We start from the raw sequence: 25,159 nt of genomic DNA, 5'->3' as shown, positions 1-25,159 counted from the left end.
GTTTGTTTTTTAATTCGTTATTTAGTAGGAAATTGCTTGTCTTTTTGTTACCGCTTTATTAACTTTTCATTTCATTGTTTATTTATTAATAAATTACTTTCATTTTCTACAGCTTCCCTTTTCTGAACTTGTTTATTCAAAAATAACTTCGCTGTTTTTAAAAACTTGATTTGCTTCTATTAGAATATTACTTTTCTTTGCCGCTTTAGTGGCTTCTTTTTCTAGTTTCTTCTTGCTTCTTTCTTTCTAGTTTGAATAAATTTAATCATATTTGGAGTCTATAATTATATAAAACTGCTTTCTTCAGTACTTCTCTTTTTCTTGAGCCACATTTGTGCGGCTCTTCTTGCATTATTTCTTCTTTCCTTTTGTGTATGGTTTTGCTTGCTTCTCTTTTATTGATAGTTTTATTAAATTGTATTATAGTTGTACACAAATATTTCCTTATCAAATTAGGCCTAGACAAGAAACTAAAATAACATTCTTAGCTTCTCGTTTCACATTTGAACTGAGGCTATTTAAGGCTCTTCTTGAATTCTTCTCTCTTATCGCTTTTTGCATTCTTTCTTTTTCTTTTCAGTTGTATTCAAATTTTTAATTCTTGTACACAAATATTTCCACATTAAATTCATCCTAGAAATAGTTGAAACTGCTTTCCTAGCTACTCGTTTCAGTTATTTTCTAAATGTACTTCACATTTGTGATCTTTCTATTTATGACTCTTCTTGCATTCTCTTTATACCCGTTACCCAAATGTATGTAACAGCTAGAAGGAGGTATCTCCGACCCTATAAAGTATATATATTCTTGATCAGGGTCAACAGCCGAGTCGATCTAGCCATGTCCGTCTGTCCGTCTGTGTGTCTGTGTGTCTGACGTCTGTCTGTCTGTCCGTGTGAAACACTGGATCTCAGAGACTATAAGAGATAGAGCTATAATTTTCAACAGCATTTGTTATGTTTACACGCAGATCAAGTTTGTTTAAAATTTTTGCCACGCCCACTTCCGCCCCCCGCAAATCAATAAAATCGAATAACAAGCATATTTTTCAAGCTACAGCTTTCTTGTTTGTTTGTTTTTTTTTGCTTACAACGTTCTTTGATCGCTTTTCGTTTCTTTTTAGTCTTATTAAAATACCTGTACAGAAATATTTCCTGAAGTGCTTTCTTTGCTTCTTGCTTCAATTCACTTTTAGTCGTACTTCTTTTTCTTCTGCAATTGCTGTTTACTTTTGTCGCTTCTCTATTTATAGCTCTTCTTGCATTCTCTTTCTCACTTTTCGACTCTTTATTCAACCATTCGCCTCTCGCATTCTTTGCTGCATTCCTTTTGCAGATCGTTAAGCATTTTCATAACATTTTTCGCTTCACTTCTCGCTCTATTTTAATAATTGCCTCTGTATTTCATTTACAACTAACTTTGATTGTCTACTATCGTTGGTTTACTGACAGCACCCACTGTGCGTTGCTTGGACAACTGTCAGTTTTTATTCAGTCAGTTTTATTTTGTCGGTTTTTACCTCCTTTTGCTTCTCCACATTTGCGTGCTTCTTTTGCGCTTTGGTAATTTGTTTTAAATATTTGTTTAAAATATCAAAACGCACGACAACACACGTACACATTTGTACGTGGCATCTAACAGATACATGTGAAAATAAAAGTTGTTTGCACTCACTGTGTGTGTTTGTGTGTTGGTTGTTGCTTGTTGTTAGTAGTTGGTTTCAGAGTGAGGTTCTCATAAAACTCTCATAGCAAAAACTTGCCACTAAAATCTAAGGCCCTTCTACATACGTTTTTTGAGACTTTCCAAACATAAAGTGCTGCTTCTTCTTCGATATACGGTACCTAGGTCATTCTTAACGGTTCCGCAACGCAAACGTGCTCTGATCGAGGGGCTTTCCATATATAACATAACGTATTTATTCGATACTTTATTGTTATGCATTACGCAGCATTTGGTTGATGTTGAGACGTGTGTGCGAGTTTTCTTCCTGTGCTTTGATTACCAATCGCGACCCAGTCTCAGTCCCAGATTTCGAAATCTCCCAAATTCAAATTTTTTCGTCACCAAACGTGATAACATTTCAAAGCTTGTCGGTTGCCAACGGCTGTCGTCTAAAAATAATTACAAATAATTAATTCTATATTTCAAATTTGCACTATTATTTAGCTAATAAAGGGTCTGACAGCTTAATTATATGTTTGTGTTTGATCAGCAGCAGCAACAACAACAACAACAACAAGCATATCAAATGAAATTTATTACGGGTGCATTCAGAGCTCTCTCTCTCATGGACTGTGCAGATAAAGTCAATCGAATGCTATGAGTGTAACCAGAAGCCGCTGGCCAAAATGCACCGAATCAAAAGAAGCCACAAAAAACAATAAGCTTGACTATTGACTGACTGAATAATAACGATGGTAAAATACTCTTTTAATAATGTGTTCTAATAAAATTAAAGTGAAATCTTTAAGACCGTTTTAAATGTATAGGAAATGCCATAATTTTTATGACTGAAATTGAACTTTGCAAAATATACTTTTAATAATAAGTTGTCATTAAATTGAAATGAAATCTTGAGGACATATTTTGCCATCATTTTGATGACTGAAATTGAACTCTTCTAATAATAAGCAGTCATTAAATTAAAGTGAAATGCCTAAGACCTATTTATAGAAAATGCCATAATTTTGACACTGAAATTGAACTTTGCAAATTACACTTCTAATAATATTTTGTAATACAATTAAAGTGAAATCTTTAAGACCTGAAATTGAACTTTGCAAAATACTCTTCTAATAATAAGTTGCCATCAAATTAAAATGAAATCTTTAACACTCATTTAAATGTATAGAAAATGCCATAATTTTAAAGACTAAAATTGAACATCGCAAAATACTCTTCTAATAATAAGTTGTCATTAAATTAAAGTGTAATCTTCAAAACCAAATTTGCCATAATTTTGATGACTGAAATTGAACTCTTCTAATAATATGTTGCCATCCAATTAAAATGAAATCTTCAAGATTCATTTGAATGTATAGAAAATGCCATTATTTTGATGATAATTTTTATGACTGAAATTGAACTTAGAAATACATTTTATTATAATATTAATCCATCAAATTAAAATGAAATCCTTAAGACATATTTAAATGTATAGAATAATAATTTTGATGACTGAAATTGAACTTTTCAAAATACTATTCTTATAATGTGTTGTCATCAAATTAAAGTGAAATCTTTAAGACCTATTTTGCCATAATTTTGATGACTGAAATTGAACTTTGCAGTGCGAAACTTTAGCTGTAATTTTATCTGCGACCTTGTCGAAGAGACGTGAGACGTGGAGATTCGCAAAGCGTTGCAAGCTGAACAATGGTCGTAAAATATGCATTTTATAGTAGGGTATGAAAATGGAAACCGCGAAAGCGGATAACATGCTGATCATATCGCAATGCAAAGTGCTCTGGGCTGGAATTTATACACACACACATATATATATATATATTTTGTATGAGAAAGAGTGAGAGAGCAAAAATAAATGTACAATAATAATAAACGAAATAAAGCAGAAATCAATTCGAATTTCGCCCGATGCTAAATCATAAAATCAAAGAGTGTCGGTGCGGTATTCCGAAAGAGGGAAGTAGAGAGAGGGGAAGGGAGGAGTGTCCAGAGTATTATATCGGAATACAGTTGGGCGGACGGAGGTTAAGTTTATTATAACCACACATGGCAAGCGGATGGAATATAGCCACTGGCCACTGGCCACGTGAGAGCAGAGACGGAACTCAGCTATGAGTTCGTTTGTGTGTGTGGCTTTAAGAGTTATATAAATAGAACAGCAACTAAACGAACGTACTTGAATTCCAGGTATGATTTGTGCTAACAGTTCTCTGTCAACAAGATTAATGCTAATTGATGTGCTTCACAACTTGATGCTTAATCAACGAAAGTTTCCGTTTGAGCTACAGCCTTAGCGGAAGTTAGTTGTGCGGGTGCCAAAAAGCCAACAACCAAAACGAGCAGAGAAGAGGATGAGCAGATGAGAAGGGAAGCCAAGCCCATGAATATTCACCATGAAATATCACATAAAAAAAGACTGTCACAAAAACTGAACTGAAACTGAAACTGGTCAGCTTCTGACTGGACTGCTGCTGCACTTTGAATTCCCATTCATTCATTCGAATTGCGAGCAATTCATTCAGTTATGTTCTCGCTCGAATATTGCGTATACGTTACGTTACGCTACGTATACGTATTTATTTTGTGCACAAAGTGTTTTGTATGTAAGTAATACAAACATTTATGTTTGCATTAATAAATATGCGTATCCATGCAGTCTCCCTTCCCTCCTTTCCCCCTCTCCTTTGCCCCTCCATCGCGCATAAAGCGAGCTGTTACTTTTATGGTATCTTGCGCCTTTCTATATTCTGTGTGCACTCGTAAATTGCATTGATAGGGTAGCAAAAGTCTGCACGTTTGTTAACAACATTAATTAAGTATTGAAATGGGAAATATTTGTAGATTAAGCTGTCTAAATTTCTTGAGAATTATGTGAAAATGTCATAGAATAATTTGTAGCTTAAGTTGATAATGAATATCATAGAATAATTTGTCCTTTAAGCTGCCAGAAATTTCTTGAGAACTAAGTGAAAATATCATAGAATAATTTGTCCCTTAAGCTGCCCAAATTTCTTGAGAACTAAGTGAAAATATCATAGAAAAATTTGTAGCTAAAGTTGGGAAGAAAGTGAAAATATCATAGAATAATTTGTACTTCAAGCTGCCTCAAATTTCTTGAGAACTAAGGGAAAATATCAGAGAATAATTTGTCCCTTAAGCTGCCTTAAATTTCTTGAGAATTAAGTGAAAATATCATAGAAAAATTTGTAGCTTAAGTTGAGAATGAATATCATAGAATAATTTGGCCCTTAAGCTGCCTCAAATTTCTTGAGAACTAAGTGAAAATAAGAAAGAATAATTTGCTTAAGTTGAGAATGAAGTGAAAATATCATAGAACAAATTTGTACTTTAAGCTGCCTCAAATTTCTTGAGAATTAACAGCGAATAATTTGCAACTTAAGTTGAGAATGAATATCGTAGAATAATTTGTCCCTTAAGCTGCCTAAAATTCTTGAGAACTATGTGAAAATATCATAGAATATTTTTTAACTTAAGTTGAGAATGAAGTGAAAATATCATGGAATAATTTTTCAAATTTCATGAGAATTAAGTAAAAATATTATAGAATAGTTCATGCTCTTGCTCTCAAATTTTCCCTTTGCTGTGCAGAGTATTAAATCTTCGACATGCAAAAGATAAAAAGTGTCTTCTCGATATATTGTTTCAATGTTTGGGTTTTATTTTGTTTGTGTGTGTGTAAAAAGCGAGCAAGTGCAATCGATAAACGTGCGTGGGCGTTGCCTATCTTTGGGCGTATTGCACTCAAAGAGGCAGCCAACCAATAGCTACACACACACACATACAAAGAGAAAACACATGCACATGTATCTATGGGATTACAAGCAAGACGAGCGGGTGAAGCGAGCGAGACAGAGAGAGAGAGAGAGAGAGAGAGAGGGGGAGGCATCCGGCAAATACGCTCGCATGAAATCGATTTAATCATAATCCAGCTTTTACTATTTATTGTTTTGAGCTATAGTATAAATATGAGGATGCATTAATACAAGCACAAAATATTATTCACATGCTTTTGTTGCTCCCACTGCTTCGACCAACAGCAGCAGCAGCAGCAGCATCGCAGTTGGAGCATATTTATGGTTATAGTATGCATAACTGGAGGCAACCATAAAGTAATAATATGAAAGGCACCAAGGCACCACAAGCCAGCCACCCCGTCAGCTTCCGTTCTTTCCTCCTCCTCTTTCTACTCGTCCGTCCAATGTTTCAATATAAGTCTGGCCAGAGGCAAGCGGAGGAGGCGGCAGCGGGGGGCGTGGCATTTGTAGTTCTCTCAAGTATTGCTCAAGCAATCATTGATTTCGGTTCAACTTAGTTTTCTTATGCAAATACGCAAAGCATTTTCCATTTTTACTTGCTTCCCCCCCTCAAACGGGGTGTGTGAGTGCGTGTGTGTGTGTGTATGTGTGTGTGGGTGAGTTTTATTTGAGTTAAAGCCACTGACTCGTACATGAGAATACTCGGATTTTACTTAAGCATTTATTAAAAATCAAAAGATAACAAGAGAAAAACAATAAGACTTGGAAAACTGCCAGCTGGATGTGTAATTCTAACCTATGACTTTCAATTGTTGCTCTTGGTTTTTCGAATACCCTAAGGCTAAAGAAACAACCAAAAGGGTATGCTACCTTTGAAGATTATAAATCACTTTGATATATAAAAAAGATTTGGCTACATCTTTGTGGAGTATAAAGTTAAGATTAAGCAGACCAATCGATTGCAATAAATGTTTTTTCAATCTTAGGATGAATTTAAGTAACATTTAAAAAGGGTCTATTAAGCTTGTTAAATTTGTATATTTACGCATTTACTTGAAATCGAGAAATTTAGAAATATTTTGAGATATATCTTAAATGATAATAAAGATGTTTATGTAATAGAACTAATATTAGACATCACCACAGACGGAATTAATTTATAATTTAAAGAAAGGGTTTATTACGCTTCTTTTTTCTAAATCTTATAATTTGATTATGAAAAGAAATTTGAGAATATGTCTAAAAATATCGCTAATAGGAATAAGGAACATAATGTCATTAATCTGGGTTGTAATCTTAGGATTAAAAAGGGTCCATAATGATTGTTCTACTTTATATTTCGTGGTATTATTAATATTAAAAACGTTGAGAATAAATCTAGAAATATGCATTGTACTAAGAAAGATACTAAGGGGATAGAAATAGTTATCATCGAAGAATGCATTTATTCACAATGTAAAAAGGGTCTATTAAGTTTTTACTACTTTATATTTCCTTATTGAGAAAGTTGGGAAATAATCGAGAAAACCGCATTTTAGTATTGAAGAAGTAAAACATGCATAATAAATCTTAAAATACCATCACCAAAGTAAATCACTTCAAAAGAATTTGAAAACTGCTAAACAAACTTTTATAGGATATCATATAGTCGACCTAAGACTATTTGACACATTCTTTACAGTTGTTACATGCGTTGTTGCCATAACAAATTGATATTCGATTACTCTAGCAGTCAAATAAACTCATTTGTATGCATTCACGTAGCTGGCCTTGCAGAGTTACAAACGCGTAGTTGAAAACTCAGCCAAGTACCTTCCCAATAGACGATGAGATAGATATCGAGATATGCATATTGGCCAAATGAATGCTTTTAATAAGTATTAAAAAAACAACGAGCTGTAAAATGGAAACCCGAATTGAAACTCTTTTGAATTGATAACGTAAAATAATTATCAAGAAGAAAGATATTCGGCAAAAGTAAATTTAATTGAATTAAATGTAATTGAATTGAAGCGTGGCATCATCAGCATCATGTTTGAATATAAATTCGAATGTGAATGTGATTGTGAATGTGTACGTGCATAATTGAATCAGTTGCAAAACATTTTGGGGCTAAACATTCTAATTTATTTAATATGCAGCATACTTTAAAATCCATAAACAAATACGAGAAAGAGAGAAGTTGAGAGTCAAGCGTCGAGAGTCAAGAGCGTGTAATGAAATCTGTAAAATGAAATCAAAAGGCCACAAACAGATTTATTTGCATTTGAAAATAAATGAAGTAATAACTTTTATGCCGCATTAAATATACTTTTTTGTTTGTGTGTGGCTCTCTCTTGTTTATGCCCTGGGCAAACATTGTGCCAAACATTTGATTTTATGGAAATTTTTGATTTGCAACAAGCGAAATAAATTGTATGCAATTTGTGGGTCGCATAAAAATGAGCTAAATAAATTTAACTGTCCAGCTGTCGCTCTCTCGCTCTTGTTCGTTCGCTTGTTCGCTGTTTCAAGTGTATCCATATCCACAATTGCATAATTATATGTTTTTGGGTTGAAAAACGCTTAAGGAAGGCAAAGGGTGGAAGGGAAGGGAAATTGCTGGTGGCCACAACAACAAAAAAAAGTTGTAACTACAAGCATAACTAGAGCTCTGCTGTTGCTGTAGTTATGATTGCTGTTTGTGGCTGCGTTCAGCATTCGGCGATGTTCTGCTCTGCTCCATTTGCAGTTCGTTTTGGCTTTGAGGGTGCAACAGCAACGCAATCATAGGAATTAACAATGGAAAAATCAGCGAAAGAGCTATAAAAATACAATAGATGAGCAGAGGGAAGTAGTCCAACCATACAGAGCAACAAAACAAGTGGGAAAGCTACAGTCGAGTGTGTTCGACTGTGAGATACTCGATACCTATTTTCAATAAAACCATATTTTAAAAATATACTAAAAAATACAAAAAATATACCGGAACGTATATTTGAAATATAGAATATGCCATACTTATATACCAAACTAATAGAATATACCAAAAATATATACCGAAATATACTAAAATATACTGAATGGTATTTTTGGAATATCGATATAGTACTATATTCAAAATATTCTATATTACAAAATATACCAAAAATACTAAAATATACCGCAGTTTATATATTTGAAATACCGATATAGTACTATATTAAAAACATACCGAATTATAAGCAACGTTACCAAATAAATATACCGAAAAAATACTAAAATATACCGTAGTTTGTATATTTCGAATATCGATATAGTATATATTCAAAATATACCGTACGGTACAAAATATAGTCAGTAAGTGTACCAAATAAATATACCGAAAAAATACTAAAATATACCGGAGACTATATATGGTTTATCGATACATGCATACATTGATAATTGACAGATAAAGCAACACCAAAGAGAAAACGAAAAAATACAAAAATATACCGAAGGCTGTATTTGGTATATATCAAATTTTCACCTGAAGCAACTAGAACCCGATTGCTTGTTACATTCATTTCCTGCAGGCACAAAATTATAATACCCTTCTATCCTATATGGTTAACGGGTATAAAAAGAAGAAAAATCAGTCGAAAAAGGGGCAACAATTTACTTTGGGGCTAAGGGCCAATGTCTGTTATATGGGTTTCTGTTTGTAGCGGGGGAGACTGAGGTTGATGTGGAGACGTACAAGTGATAAAAAGTAATGAGCAAATTGTAGCAACAACAGTCGGGTAGTAAAACATCTTTGTGCTACTTTGTCTGGGTCACTCGGTTGCTTATTTGGTTTGGTTTGGTCTTGTCGATGGGGTTGTTCCCAGCAGAGATTGGTTTCGGTTGTTGACGAGCCAGCAGCAGCAGCAGCAGCAGTAGTTGAGCCTCAGGGCAATGGCAGCTTGCCAACTGGGGCGGGGACAGTCAATGAATTGGGCGTCAACAACAACAACAACAACAACAAGTAGACAAACATAACTAGTGCGGGCCGCAAAAGCAACAAATTGTCGTTTAAGCGAGAGCATAGCAAATGAATTTCTATGAAATTTGAACCCACAACACACAACACAAAACAGCCGAGATAAACAATTGACAAGCACAGAAGATACAGAGAGTAGAGATGCGTTCCATGCACAGACAGTGGCCAAAAGAAAAGTAGAAGAAGATGGCACAGCGAACACTAAATAACATGCACAATGGCAAGATAAACTGCCAGATGAGCAACAACACGAACAGCAACAACAACAGCAACACTTAGGCCAAACAAAAGCCTTTGTACGTGTCAAGCACTCATTGCTGTCAAACATGCCGCACAGTTGACGATGACGATGACGAAAAGCGATGCGACGACGACGATGGCGACGTGTGGGAAAACAAACTGTAACACTTGTGCCTGATGATGTTTTGGCCAGGGCCAAAGTCAAGCCGGCCCAAGCTGGCCTGCTCTGACTTTGTGACTCTGCAGAGGTAGCTTAACCGAGAGCCTCCCACTGCCCCCACTTGGCCACGCCCTCAACGCCCTTTATATCCGTGTGACGCGACCGACACTTGAGCCGGCAATCAGGCTCAATCGATGTGTAGGCAGAGGCAACACTTCCCATCTCCATCTCCATCCTCATCCCAATTCTGCCTGCAATCTGGCTTTCGCACTCAAGCATTCGCACGTACACACACACGAACACTATACTACGCAGTCTGTGTGTGTGTGTGTGTGTGTTGCTTTGAAATCTGAGCGCTACAACAATAACAATAGCAACAACGAATATAAATCGTTAACAATAAATAATCGTCTATAAGCGAGCGACATTCGTTGTTGTAGGCGCTGCTGCTGCTGCTGCTTTATGCATTTGTAGTCGTATTTGTAATACAATTGTTTATGCTTTTGTGGCTTGTTGTCGTCGTCGTTGTTTTTATGGCACACACACACACATACACACACCTCTCCTCTTCCTCTGCTCCGTAGCAGCAAAGTGTGACATAGTTTATTGTTATTTTATTGGGACCTCTTTTGGGCTTTCGCCTGCTTTGTAAATAATTCGTGCCCGCCACGTTTATGACGTGATTTCTTCAGCCAGCCAGCCCCCCAACTACCTGCCTTCCTTGTCTCCCCCTCCCCCTTCCCCTCCACCTTCCCCCACTCCACCTCCACCTCATCGTCTCGCATTTCGCATTGCAAAAGAACTTGAAACCTGAGAGGCACATGCGACTCATTCAACGCGTCTGCGGCTGCAGTTTATGATTTGATGACGGGGATTTTGGAAAATACCGGAAAATGCTAATACCGTCAAGCCACCATATACAATATATAGTATATACATAAAGCTGACTTAGTGATTATATTGAAGTAATCGCACATTATGCGCCATTATTTGTGCACTTGTAAGTGCATAAATAATAGCAATCGGCCTGCTTTCTTGTTGTTGTTGTTGCTCTCTTGGATTTAAGCAAGTTTATTATTTGTTTACTCGCATTGAATTTAATAAAAAACAAGGAAGAAAGCAAGAGGTGGATGTGCACGACTATGAGATACCTGCTAACAATTTAGAATAATATGTAAAACTGTGCAGTGTTGTGTTTAAAATATACCAAATTAATATACCAAAAAAAATACTGAAATATGCAAAAGTGTAAATTTGGTATATGGATGGAAAATGTCAAAAATAATGTATTGGAAAATATTGAAATATACCGACATGTATATTTGGTATATTTATATACTACTACATTCAAAATGTAGAATGGGAAGCATAATATACTAAGAAAAATACTGAAATATACTGAACTGTATAGTTGGTATATGGATAAAATATGACAAAAATAATATACCAAAAAATAGTGTAAATTTGGTATATATGTGTATGAAATATGCCAAAAATCATACGCGAGAAAATATTGAAATTTACCGAAGTGTATATTTGGTATATTTATATACTACTACATTCGAAATGAAGAATGAGAAGCATAATATACTAAACATACTGAAATATACCGAGGTGTATATTTGGTATATGGATAAAATATGACACAAATATTATACCGAAAAAAATACTGAAATATACCAATGTGTATATGTGGTATATGGATAAAATATGACAAACCGATAAAACACGCCTCCTTCTGCCTGTTACATAATAATAATATTCCTCTTTTACCCTCTAAATAGCGGTTATAAAAATACCATAGTCACTAAGTGCAATTTTATGGCCATGCGAAACCGGAATAAGCCAGTTTGTTACATGCCAAAATATCGTTTCCCTAAAGCAAGTACAACTTTATTCAATTAGCATTAATTTCATTATTATTCCGATGCAATTTAATTCATTAAAAAAAGTGCTTGGAAGTATGACTGAAGTTTTGACGTTAATAAATTGTACAATTTATTAATTGTATACATTACATGAAAAAAGTATTGATTGATTTTGTGAATGAAGTAAATACTTATTGATTACAAATTTATGCAATTCAAATACATTTGATCTGAAATTTAAGAGAAATATTATTGCAATTGATGTTTTTATTTAAATGACATTTAATTCGGGTCAGTGGAGAAAGTAATAAATAAATGCAATAAAAGTTGACTTTTAAATTACATAATTTATAAATTAAATGCATCAATTTATAACAATTAAATAATGTTTTGCAAGCTAGTTAAATATATTGCAAAAACTGTGTTAATAAAGTTTTCAGCAAGAATGGGAAATAAGTTTGGCCAACAAAAGAGAGAGGAAAATATTTAAAATTAAATGCGCTCAGCGTGCCACCAAATTGCCTTTCCAATTAGAAAGATTATTAAACGTTTATAAGAAATACCTTAAAGCAATAAATTACATTTTTGTGTAAATAAGAGGAAAATAGTTAACTGTAGTTGTGGCTACACAAATCAGCGCATTGCTCTTCAACATAAATTAAATGCAACACAGAAAAAAGGCAGCAAAAAAGTCAGTCATGCAACACTTAGCAATGTTATTAAATTATGTACACATAAATATTAACAAAACAAACAACGAGCGAGCACAAAACAAAAATGAAAACAATAATACAAAAATGTGAAAAACATTGCAATTCAAATGGGACTTCAAGCTGCAAACGCTCGAAAAATGCATTAATTTATTAGCGCATAAATTTATTTAATTTTGCATACCCTAGAAACCGAAGTGAAGGGCAGTTTAGAGACTGCGACTCAAGTTGCTATTCAAAATATTTAGAGAGTATTTAAAAGTCTAATATATTTTACTTTGGTTTTTTTTTTAGGAAATTTATTGGCAAACAGAGCCGTCAATTGTTGAAGCTTTGATTTTAGGCCTCGGGCAATCGAAGCGATTTGGCGCGTGGGTCGAGCAAAAAACCGATTAATTAATATAAATTACGAGTATAACGGGTTGATATTGTTGTGTTTATTTATACATATACATATGTATATATTGTTGCTTTGCAATTATTGCTGTTATACATCGATTTTGTAAGGTTTCTCTCTGTGTGTGTTTGTTTTATTTCGCTGTCATTGATAATGCGCGAATTATGTAATTACAATTTCAGTCGACGACTTTTGCGGCCATTTGGATTTACAATTGGAGTTTTTGCTTTTTATTTGGAAATACTAGCCATAAATTAATTGAAGTTATAAAATCGCAATGCGCACGCGGTTGAAATTGATTTAGAAAATGCTTGGCGCCAAATGAAATGCGAAATTTAATAAGCGCGCGATATTAAATTACATTAATTACATGGCTTGGCTTTTGTAATCATAATCGTAGAAAAAAAGCGAAGCAAATCAGTTTAATTAATAATAATTAATGCTAATTAAATGTGCTGCACTGAATTGCCACTGCAACACGTTGCGAATACTTAATGTGGCAGTGGGACGACATTAGCAAATCTGTGGCATTAAGAAGCTTTGCTTTAATCGTAGATAAGCAGTTAATAAAGAGAGAGCGAAAGCATGAAATTGATTCAAAGCATTGTGCAACGCTGCGTATGCTTAATATGCGGTTGCATTAGCTTTCACTTGCAATGCGAAATGTGTTGTAATCTATCTATCTATCAGTCGGACTGCAGATATATCTTTGGCTGTGTTTAATGCTTTGTTTCAATTGCTTTGAGCTGAAAATGGAAATGCTTTTGTCTAACCCAGCTCATAATTAGCAATTACAATTGGAACGTGTCGAATTTTGGCTCGCACAATTGCCAAACAGCTTAAACTTTAAACTTGCAGAGTAAATGAGCATTTTGGCTTATTTGATTTGATGTGATTGTTATTGGGTATGTGGTAATGTGAGAGCGAGTGTGAGTGTGAGGGAGAGAGTGCAAGTGTGAGTGGGAGACCGAATGCGAGGCAATGCCTATTAATATTTGCCTAACTCATACATAAATGTTATGGCCAGGCCCATTATCAACAATGGCAACCAGCAACAACAATTTGGTTACACTCAGGTGCGCACAATGTGTTCAAGTGTGCGTGAGTGTGCCAGTGTGTGTGTGTGCAGACAGCAGGGCGTGGCAGGCAGAGGCAATGGAGAACCACAATGGCATCAATGAGGCATATCAACAATGTGATGTCGACGCTGACGCTGAAGCTGAAGCTGTAGCTAATGCTCATTAGCTGACCTCATTCCACTCTCCTCCACTTCTTCGCTCTTCTCTACGCATGCGCAACACACCAAAGATGCAACAAACTGATAACAGCTTCGAAATGTGTGTTGGCATTGGAAAAACGCCGAGAGTCGAGAGTATCCATCCAGCACGTAGCACTTGTAATTGTGCAAATGTTTGTCATTCTGCATGAAATTCCTAATTAGATAATAGAAACGCACGCACACATACACACACCGAAATATATTCACACGTGCCATAATGAGCATCTAGAGAAGCGAAGCGAAGTGAAGAGTTAAAGTTTAGCGACACAACTTGATTAGCATTTTATTCACATGCTAAGCACTTTTATATCGCACTTCGACTGCAAACAGCATCAATAAGTACTCACTTACTTACTTAGTTAGTTAGGCAACTGCGAAAAGATCTCACAGCAGCTGTAATAACCCTGACCTCTGACCATTGCCATTTCGCATCCACCTGCTAAACGCAATGTCAAACAAACACTTGCTTGTTTACGAAGAAGAAAATGCTTTGATGCGCTGCTACAGTGCACTTCCTCTCTTCGCAAACGATCAATAATTACACTCTAATTGCAGTCAGTGTGCATATTACGCATACGTCGTGTTGACATACGGCGTGTGAATGCAATATTTATTATTTCATTTAATACTGTTTAACTTTGTTAACTGCTTTGATCTGCGTTAGCGATTTAAATGAGAAGCTTTGAAAATTATTGCGTATACGTAATGTCAAACATTTGTTTGTGTTTATTTCTTTGCTCAATTTTAGTAGAATATTGTCGGGCAGTGAATAGTTGCATTTGTCTATTGACTGTTCTCTTCTGCTTTCACATATTTTGTTCTAAATATATTAAAATTGGAAGTCTGTGCATATTACGCATACGTCATGTTGACATACTTTGTGTTATTTAATATTGTCTAACTTTGTTGGAAGCTTTCATCTGCGTTAGCACTTTAAATAAGAAGCTTCGCAAATTATTACGTATACGTCACAATGTCTAGCCATTGTGAGTGTTTATTTCTTTGTCAGACAATTAATAGTTGCATTTGTCTATTGACTGCTTTCGATTATTTTATTCTAAATATATTAATAATGGAAGTCTGTGCATATTACGCATACGTCATGTTGACACTCGGCGTGTAAATGTAATATTTATTATTTCATTTAATATTGTTTGTTAGCACTTTAAATAAGAAGCTTCGTAAATTATTACGTATACGCAATGTCAAGCATTTGTGTGAACTCCTGATCTTATTTCTTTGCTCAATTGTTATCTAATATTGTCAGACGACAAACAGTTGAGTTTGCCTATTGAATGCGCTTTTCTGCATTTAAATATTTGAATTTAAAAATTTTAATAATGGAAGCCTGTGAAGCTTTCAATGTTGTCTGAATTCTAATGATGAGTTGATTATTATTTCTTTTATCGTATATCCTTTTGATTGGTAAACTTTTATTTAATGTTTTCAATCTACAAATAGGTAACTTTACCCTATCATTAAATTTCTTTTCCGCTTTCGAATATTTTGTTCTGATTAAAGTGCTTCAAGTGCAAGCCTTAAATGTTGCCTTAAGTCTCTTGATGCGCTGTTTTCTATTTATAATTTGCTGCTGTCATCAAAGTTAAGGGATTTTCCAGCACTTATTTTATTTGATGATCGTTATCGTTAAGAGCTTTTCTCTCAATCAACTGGCAAATATTTGATTCGCTATTCAAGTGATGTGTAAAACAATTACGTATACGCAAAGTTGTGCTGTTAATTGCATATAAATTGTGTTGTTTTTGCGCCATATTTCGCGCCCAATTCACTCTAATTGCAAATATCTACATGAGAGGAGGAGGGAACTGCAAATAATTACGCAGCGAGTGAGCATTGGGTCATATTAATTAAGTCGAAAGAGACTCCCAGAGACTCCCAGACGACGACGATGCCACACACATTAGAGTAGCTAATAATAATTGGAGTTTCCTTCATGAATATCTTATTCGCTTGGTCCATTATCGCTTGGGCGATGTGCCATAAACAAGTCGATGGCTGTCACAAACCACTCAATTTCAATACCATTGCGGCTCATAAAATGACGCATCAATATAATCAAAATTATCATTAAGCAGAGAGAGCAGAGAGAGACGATAGCGCAGTAGCCGCATAAAAACTATAATCAATATCCATATCCATTAGCGTTATCGTATCATTGAACTCGAATAATAACAATGTACATATGTATGTGTGTGGTTGTGTGTCTACAGCAACCATTCTCATCTCTCTCTCTCTCGGTTGTTTGCTGCTGTCTCCGTCTCCGTCTCTGTTTGCCCCTGCCACCGTTCATTTGTCTTCACGTAATTATCTTTTAATAGATTTAACGAACATTTTTCGCACTGAATTCGCTTGGTGTCCTCACTCTGTGGGCGAGAATGTGGCTAGCTGTCTGGCTGTCTGGCTGGCTGGCAATATCATTCCCAGCTCTCAATCCCTATTGCCAGTGAGACAACAACAAACAATACGGTTGTAGCAGGCCACTGAGCTCTCTCCCTCCTCTTCGTTCTCGGTCAGCCAGTCGGAAGTCGGAAGTTGTATGACCATGGCCATGGCACATGCGGTGGGGCAGGACTTCTGATGGCAACAAGAAGCGGCAATAGCAACGAACGAACGAACGAACGAGCAACAACAACCATTTTCGCTTTATGGACTTTCAAACTGTTGCTGTTAATTATTTCTTCTTCTTTTAATGTGGCTGCTGTTGCCGTAGTTCTTACTCTTGTTTTCCCTCCGTTGCCGTTGATGATGATGTTGTTGATATTATGCAATGGGGCTTCCTCCGTTCGCGTTCGTTCGTTCGTTCGCTCGAACAGCTCTTGTTTGCACTTTTTCACCATTTTACACTTTATTACAAAAGCATTAAATAAAATTCAAAGCGAACGAGCCTCGGCGACTGCGGCTGACGCTTCGATTCGCATTTGGCTTCAATGAAATATGCGAAGCAGCAGCAACAGCAACAACAACGACAACGACGGCGACGACGTTGGCGAATGTTGCAAATGTTTGTTGCATTGCTTTCATTTTCAGGCGCGATTGTTGTTGCGGCTCAGACTTTTGTGTGTCGTTTCCATTGTTTTCGAGTTCTGCAGCAGCAGCAGCAGCAACAGCAGCGGCAAACAAGCGCCAAAGTCCAAGAAGTAGCAAGTATCAAAAGTGCCAGCAGCAGCATTATGCTGAGGATACCGAGATGAGAAGCATGCCGCACAGTGACACCATTCAAATGAAAACTGCCAAATTTTAGTAGCATGAATTAGCTTCAAACTTGACACCAACAACTTTACTTAATTCTATATATAGTATTGCAGTTGTTTAACTCATTCATTTATTTAATTTCTATTATTATTAGATTCGAGCTTGACATCAACAACTTATTTGAATTCTAGCTAGTATTGCAGTTGTTTATTTCATTCATTTGCTTAACTTCTATTAGCCGCACAGTGACACCATTCTAATGAAAACTGCCAAATTTTGTAGCATGAATTAGCTTCGAACTTGACTCCAAGAACTTTACTTAATTCTAGATAGCATTGCAGTTGTTTATTTCATTCATTTATTTAACTTCTACTAGCCGCACAGTGACACCATTCTAATGAAACTGACACCAACAACTTTACTGAATTCTACATATAGTATTGCAGTTGTTTATTTCATTCATTTGCTTAACTTCCATTAGCATAACTCGTTTTGCAAAACTACGTCATTACCGATAATGCATATTTCATGCAAGTGAATTTGCAAATTGCAATTGCAATCGCATTGCTATCGAACTCATATTTAAATTGCCCACAAAGCTAATTATAATTTTTCTGTTACCATCACTAATGCAATTACTATCGATAACCGGACTAATTAATGCATTAATTGTGACATCGCTTAATTGTTAAGAGTTGTTTTTTATGCTATGTTATAATGAGCAATTGTTGCAGCACATTTAACAAGTAAGAGAGTTAAAGTCGAGTGTGCTCGACGGTGAGATACCCGCTAGTCATTTTCAAGGAAAGCAAAACCAACTTGAAAAAATACTAAAATATACCCAAGGCAATATTTGGTATATTGATATACTACTACTTTCAAAATATACCATAGAATACCAAATGCAGCTAATGTTGAGTGTGATAGACTGTGAGATAACCGTTAGACATTTTCATGAAAAGCAAAACAAGTTAAAAAAAATACTAAAATATACCAAAGACAATATTTGGTATATTGATATACTACTACTTTCAAAATATACCATAGAATACGACATACAGCTAATGTTGAGTGTGATAGACTGTGAGATAACCGTTAGACATTTTCATGAAAAGCAAAACAAGTTAAAAAAAATACTAAAATATACCCAAGGCAATATTTGGTATATTGATATACTACTACTTTCAAAATATACCATAGAATACTAAATGCAGCTAATGTTGGGTGTGATAGACTGTGCGATACCCGTTAGCCATTATCACGAAAAGCTAAACAAGTTTGGAAAAAATACTAAAATATACCTAAGGCAATATTTGGTATATAAATATACTATTATTTTCAAAATATACCATAGAATACCAAATACAAATAATGTGGAGTGTGATAGACTGTGAGATACCCGTTAGCAATTATCACGAAAAGCAAAACAAGTTTGAAAAAATACTAAAATATACCTAAGGCAATATTTGGTATATTAATATACTATTACTTTCAAAATATACCATAGAATACCAAATACAAATAATGTGGAGTGTGATAGACTGTGAGATACCCGTTAGCAATTATCACGAAAAACAAAACAAGTTTGAAAAAATACTAAAATATACCTAAGACAATATTTGGTATATTAATATACTATTACTTTCAAAATATACCATAGAATACCAAATACAAATAATGTGGAGTGTGATAGACTGTGAGATACCAGTTAGCAATTATCACGAAAAGCAAAACAAGTTTGAAAAAATACTAAAATACCGCTACATTCAAAATGTATAGCAAAATAAATAAAAATAGATGCAATTTGTCTGTTTTTGCCATATGAAATTGTTTCTTAATTAAATTCAAACATTTTATAAGAGTTATGGCACCGGGTATAAAAATGCCTCTGGTCATTAATAAGATTGTATTTCCCTATGAAATAATTATAGGCTGTTTAAACATTCTATATCTATAACTCAACTCGATTTTCAGAAATATTTGCATATATTAATGGTAATAATGATGCTAATACAAATTAATAACTAGTTTATAATTAAGATGTGGCTTAATCAAAATCAGCCAAGCTTAAATTAAATGAGACATCTCGATCGTTCTATAATCAGTAATTATTCTAAATAACTACAGACAAATATCTTCTAATAATTGCCTGCTTTAATTATCAAACCAGTTTTCACTTTTATTTATAAACATTTCTGGCGTCAATTAATAGGTTTTGTGCCACTGTACAGAATGTTTCAATTAGCTGCGCTTCGATGTGCATCGCCGATGGAACTTGGTGTCGACAACAGGCAACAGACAACAGACAAAGAGGCAACAATAGTCACAGCAAAAGCAACAACAGGGATCTAGAGAGGGGGGAGGAGAAGGGGGAGGAGAACAGAAGCAGCGCCTGCAGGCGATTGCTGTTGCTGTTGCTGTGGAGATACTGCTGTGGCCTATACTCTCATACTCCTAGTTAAACAATGTATAAATTCGAATGCAAAATCGACCTCACCTCAAAATACAAAATACTCCCCTCCCCTTTCCCCTGCCCCGCTCATCGCTTTGAAAAGTGTATCATATTGCTGAAGTAGCCGGCAAATTCGTGCAGAGTGCGTTCTGTTGAGTTGAGTTGAGTTGAGTTCGGTTCAGTTTGTGATGTCGTTGTTGGCGGTGGCGTCGACGTTGTGGTCGCCGGTGTGGTGCAATCAGTTGCTGTGGTTGCTTTTTGGCCGACATTGCCAGCACAGTTCAGTCAGTCAGTCACTGAGTCAGTTAGTCATTGAGTCAGTCAGTCAGTCAGTCAGCAGCTTGGCAAGCTGCCCATGCACAGTCGACCATACAACATTTACCTGCTCCCTCCTTGCCACCCGCTGGCTTTCGTCATTCATACGATTGAGTGCGCGCCAAGCCAAGCGCGGGCAGCACAGCGTGAGGGGGAGGAGGGGGGGAAAGGGAAAATCCCCCCAATTGGTGTGAAATGCAACATGCTACTGACTGACTCGACTCGTTTCCATTGCAAGTCTGCAAATATGGGTTAATTGTGCGAGACTTCGACACTCAAATTATTTAATGTTCAGTTGCATTTCTTTTACTTTTCTCTTTTCTTTTGGTTTACCAAGCTGCCGCCTCCATCTACTTTTGTTTGCTGCTATTATTGTTGTTGTGCACAGCATGAATTCGCTTCACATCTTGTGCTTTACAATTATTGAATGAGTCCTGAACGCCAATGGCTTTATATTCCCTCCCTCGCTCTGTGCCATTTACATAAGTAGATTTTCATTGAACTTGCCTCGATGATAATCAAGTAATTAATTCATTTAGTTGTCGCCCGAGCTTGCAATTATCATCATTATCATCATTATCATCATTATTAGTAATTACGTTGTTCTCTGGTTTTGGGCTTCGCACACAATTAAAATTCCACAACGTCATCGCAGCAGCTACTGCACAAAATGCAACTCAACTCAACTGCTATTCAAAAACTGACCCGAGCTGAACATTACAATACTTTTTTGTCCACTTTAGAGTCTCTAATTATTCACTACGTTTGGTGGTTTGGTCAATTGAATCATAATATGTCTACTTTTATGGCAAACTGAATGTCATTCTCGCACTTAAATACCGCGCACTTTGTTTACACTTTATCTTTGATCAACTCTGTGTCTGCTGTCTGCAGTTGGTTTGCGCTCTTAATTTGCTCATTGAATTTGAGTTTAATTAAAATGAATATGATAGCATTCATAATTTTAAGCGCATTTGTATAATTCCTATTCATTGTGAAGCTATGTATTTAATCGAACTTGACTTTATACTCGTAAAGCAGCTGCTTTATTTTATTAAAATAATTTGTCTGGCATAAACATTTTTTTTAATTGTAGTAATGATTTCTTTTTATAGCCAAAGGTGCAGCAAGTCTTTAAAATAATATTCATCATTATTTTATGTCAACTTGAATGTTTTTAAATATGCAACTAAATTACTCTTTTAATATTTTTCGACACTATCTTAAAGAATGTTCACTTGTTAAATATGAAATTCTTAATATTTTTCATCAGCTTTTCTTCAAGAACTGACTGTGAGATATCTGTTCCGCTTTTTTAATGAAACTAGAGCGATATTATGCCTAAAATATACCAAATTAAAATACCAAACAAATACTTACACGTGTATTTGGTATTTTTAATATACTACTTCATTCAAAATATACTAAAATGATATATCAAACAAGTACTTAAGAATACAAACACGTACTTAAGAATATTTTTGGTATATTAATATACTACTACCACTTAAAACATATCACTAATGATATATAAAATAATTTAGAACATTCGAACATTATTACACTTAAAATATACCAAATGAATATACCAAAAAAAAAAATGCCTAAGAATGTACTGGGTAGATTAATATACTACTACATTCAAATTATACCATAATGAGCATACCAAATAATTTAGAAGTTTAAAATGAATACACAGAAAAAATACTTATAATGTAGAATAATATACTAGTAAACTCAAAATATACTATAAAGAACATATAAAATAAATTTGGAAGTCATAAATAAACAAGAAAATTACTCTTTTAACATTCTGACATAGTCTCTTAGAGCATGTTCACTTATTAAATACTGCTACATTAAAAATATACTAAAATAATAAAACAAACAAGTACTTCAGAATATATTCGGTATATTAATATACTACTACACTTAAAACATAACATATTATATCAAACAATATCCAGATCCGTATTATACTTAACATGTAGCGCATAGATATACCAAATAAATACTTAATAATGTACTTGGTATATTAATATACTACTTCTTTCAAAATATACTATAAAGAACATATAAAATAAATTTCGGAAGTCATAAATAAACAAGAAAATTACTCTTTTAACATTCTGACATAGTCTCTAAGAGCATGTTCACTTATTAAATATGAAATCCCTATTATTTTCCGCCAGCTTTCCTTCAAGCAAAGTTTTTGTCTAAAAAATATACTTAGTGAATATGAAAAGCTTAAAGGGTATTTCAGCACTCAAAATATAAATTTATGCTATCAAAAATGTAGCTTCAAAATTGTAGTATAAAAACAAATTTTGATTCTTTATGAAATTAATATGAACTGAAGAATACATTAACTAAAAGTATTTCCCAAAACTATCAAATATAATAAGAACCTTCGACCTTAATTTGATGTAAAGAGTATTCCATTAGTTGCAAAATGCTGTTTACCTGAGCATGAGTTTGCTTCTTTTCAATTTGTCGAGCACTTGATATATGAATATGTATTTTTAAACTTTTACACGGTGTCTGTGTGTGTATGTGTGTGTGTGTGTGCTGCTCATATATAGGTTGGTCGCATGCATATTTAAAGCGTTCGATAGCTTCTTTGACACGAACGATGTAGTTTATTTGCTCTCCTGTTGTTGTTGTTGTTTTTATTATTTGTGCCGTGTTTTGTGGCAAATATGGGACAGGGAATTTGTGCATTAATTAAAAGCGGCATCGACACTTTGGGTTTCGCTTTAAACTTCAGTCTCCATAACATAAATTTTATTAAAATTGTATGAGTTTCATTTTCAATTTGCACTCTCTTTCCCGCTCTCTCTCTTTCTCTCTGGGTTTGTCAACAGGTGTGCCTGGCACTTCATTAGAAATTGTTAGTGCCTTGTACACTTTTGTTGGCATTTGCCAGTGGGTTGGTTTGGTTTGGTTTTCGTTGTATTATGACGGCACACAAAGCAATACCAAAGTTTTAATTAAAATTTCACAAAACGAAATTCACTTATATTTGATTTTTAGTCGCCACGAAACAGTCGCATGGAGACCGCCGCCGGTCTTGTAATTGCCTAAACCATTTCAATTGAAACAATTCCTAATTAGTCAGGACTCGAATCGAGTCGACAACAAAATAATACAACAACCTGATCGATTCCATCGACACCAACAAGTGTAAAAAGCATTACACTTTCCTCTTCTATTTGCAAACATGGCACAACAACAAATTATTCAACTGCAGCGATATGACAGGCCCGACTTTATATCGCTTAAAAATCGTATGTACAAAAATTGTTAAATTACAATTCACTTTTATTGATTATTGTGGAAGTAATGTTCTTTTGGTCTAAAGCTCAAGGTTTACTAATCATATAATATTTGAAGCCATTGATAGTTATTTTATAGTAGAGTGTAAATATAGTGGCAGCAAGCTATAATTTTCGTCAGTTAAAAATTATATATCGAGGTAATCAAATCCACATCTGGCAATTAGAAATCTTTATGGAGGTGGGCAGCTCAGAAGTCAACGAAAGTTGTATAATAGTTAAGCAGTTATTTAAGCAACATTTTAACCCTTTAAGATGTAAACTACGTAATTACAACGCATATCAATTAAATGTTGCTGTTGGGAAATTTCAATTAGCTTAAATGTAAATTGGTAATTGGGAATTATTTGCCAGTTAGAAATATAATAAGTAGCCAACATTTAAGGAAAATTTTCTTTACTCAATAAAGTAAACAAATCCATTGCAACTTAATTGCTTTGAAGCTGTTTCAACTTGGTGTATATGAACTTTTGGAACTTAATAGAATGGAAAATAATTTGAATAAGTGCATTATTTCCTTAACTCTAATGACATCAATATTTGTATTTTAAGTTCTGAGAATTTCAAAACAATCGCCAAACAAACAGAAAAGTTTTACTTATTTTAATTCTACATATCTCCTCTGTATGTATATTTAGGCTGTTGACAACTAGTTTGTAATAGAATTGTAGAATTGAAAATATATCGAATGTATAGAATTGAAAATATATCGAGGTATAAGTTCATTATTTATTTAAATAAACATAAACGTTCTGCCTATTGAACTTTTATCTCTTCTGTATGTATTTTCATGGTTGGCACCAAAGTTGTAATCTTAGTAGAATTAAAAATAATTTGAATAAGTGAAGTATTTCTCTTTACGAGTACATTTGTATTTTAAGTTATAAACATTTCAACACAATCGCATGATGAACAGTTAAGTTTTCCTTATTAAAATTTTAGTGATTTCCTCTGTAAGTATTTTTAGGCTGTTGACAAAACTTAGTAGAATTGAAAATAATTTGAATAAGTGAAGAATTTTTTCAACCCTAATGACATCAATATTTGTATTTTAAGTTCTGAACATTTCAACAACATTTTTCAATACTTTTGACAAATAGAAAAGTTTTGCTTATTGCAATTCTATATTTCTCCTCTGTTTTTTTAGGCTCTTGACAATAACTATAATCGAATCTTAGTAGAATCGAAAAAAATTTGAATAAGTGCATCAATACTTCAACAGTTGAGACTTTAATATTTGTTTTTTAAGTTCTGAGAATTTCATCTCAATATCTAAACAATTTAAAAAGTTCTGCCTACTAAAATTTTACTTAACCTCTCTGTATGGAATTTCAGTCTAACGTCAGCAAATTTGTAAATTTAGTTGACTATTCGTGAAGAGTGTTTTGTGTGTTTATTGTAATTTTAAAAATTATTGCGCATTTGTCTTTACTTTTATTACAAATTACCTTTTATTCTAATATACTGCGCAGTTATTTTTACTTTTATTTTAATTTACTGATTATTCCAATATATTGGCCATTTTTTATTCTCTTATTATAATTTTTCAGTTATTCTAATATATTGCGCATGTGTTTTTACTTTTATTTGAATTTTCCTGTATATATATTGCTCTTTTATTTTTGCTTTTATTATACTTTACAGATTACAGTATTCGTTTTAGTCTAATATATTTAGTTTCTCTTTTATTATAATTTACTGATTGTTCTAATATATTGCGCATTTGTTTTTACTTTTATTACA

General features: G+C 34.2%; 2 protein-coding genes across 2 annotated transcripts in view; one reads left to right on the top strand and one right to left on the bottom strand.

The window, feature by feature from the left end:
• LOC132787184 (uncharacterized) overlaps positions 1–25,159 on the bottom strand; it is a 132,409-nt gene that overhangs the window by 17,500 nt on the left and 89,750 nt on the right. The gene's annotated exons all lie outside the window — the stretch shown is intronic.
• LOC132787182 (fatty acyl-CoA reductase wat) overlaps positions 1–25,159 on the top strand; it is a 42,743-nt gene that overhangs the window by 8,503 nt on the left and 9,081 nt on the right. The window lies entirely within an intron of this gene.

This window comes from Drosophila nasuta, chromosome 2R (assembly GCF_023558535.2).
Source record: "Drosophila nasuta strain 15112-1781.00 chromosome 2R, ASM2355853v1, whole genome shotgun sequence".
In the NCBI taxonomy this organism is placed as follows: domain Eukaryota; kingdom Metazoa; phylum Arthropoda; class Insecta; order Diptera; family Drosophilidae; genus Drosophila; species Drosophila nasuta.
This window is presented reverse-complemented; position numbering and strand designations above follow the sequence as displayed.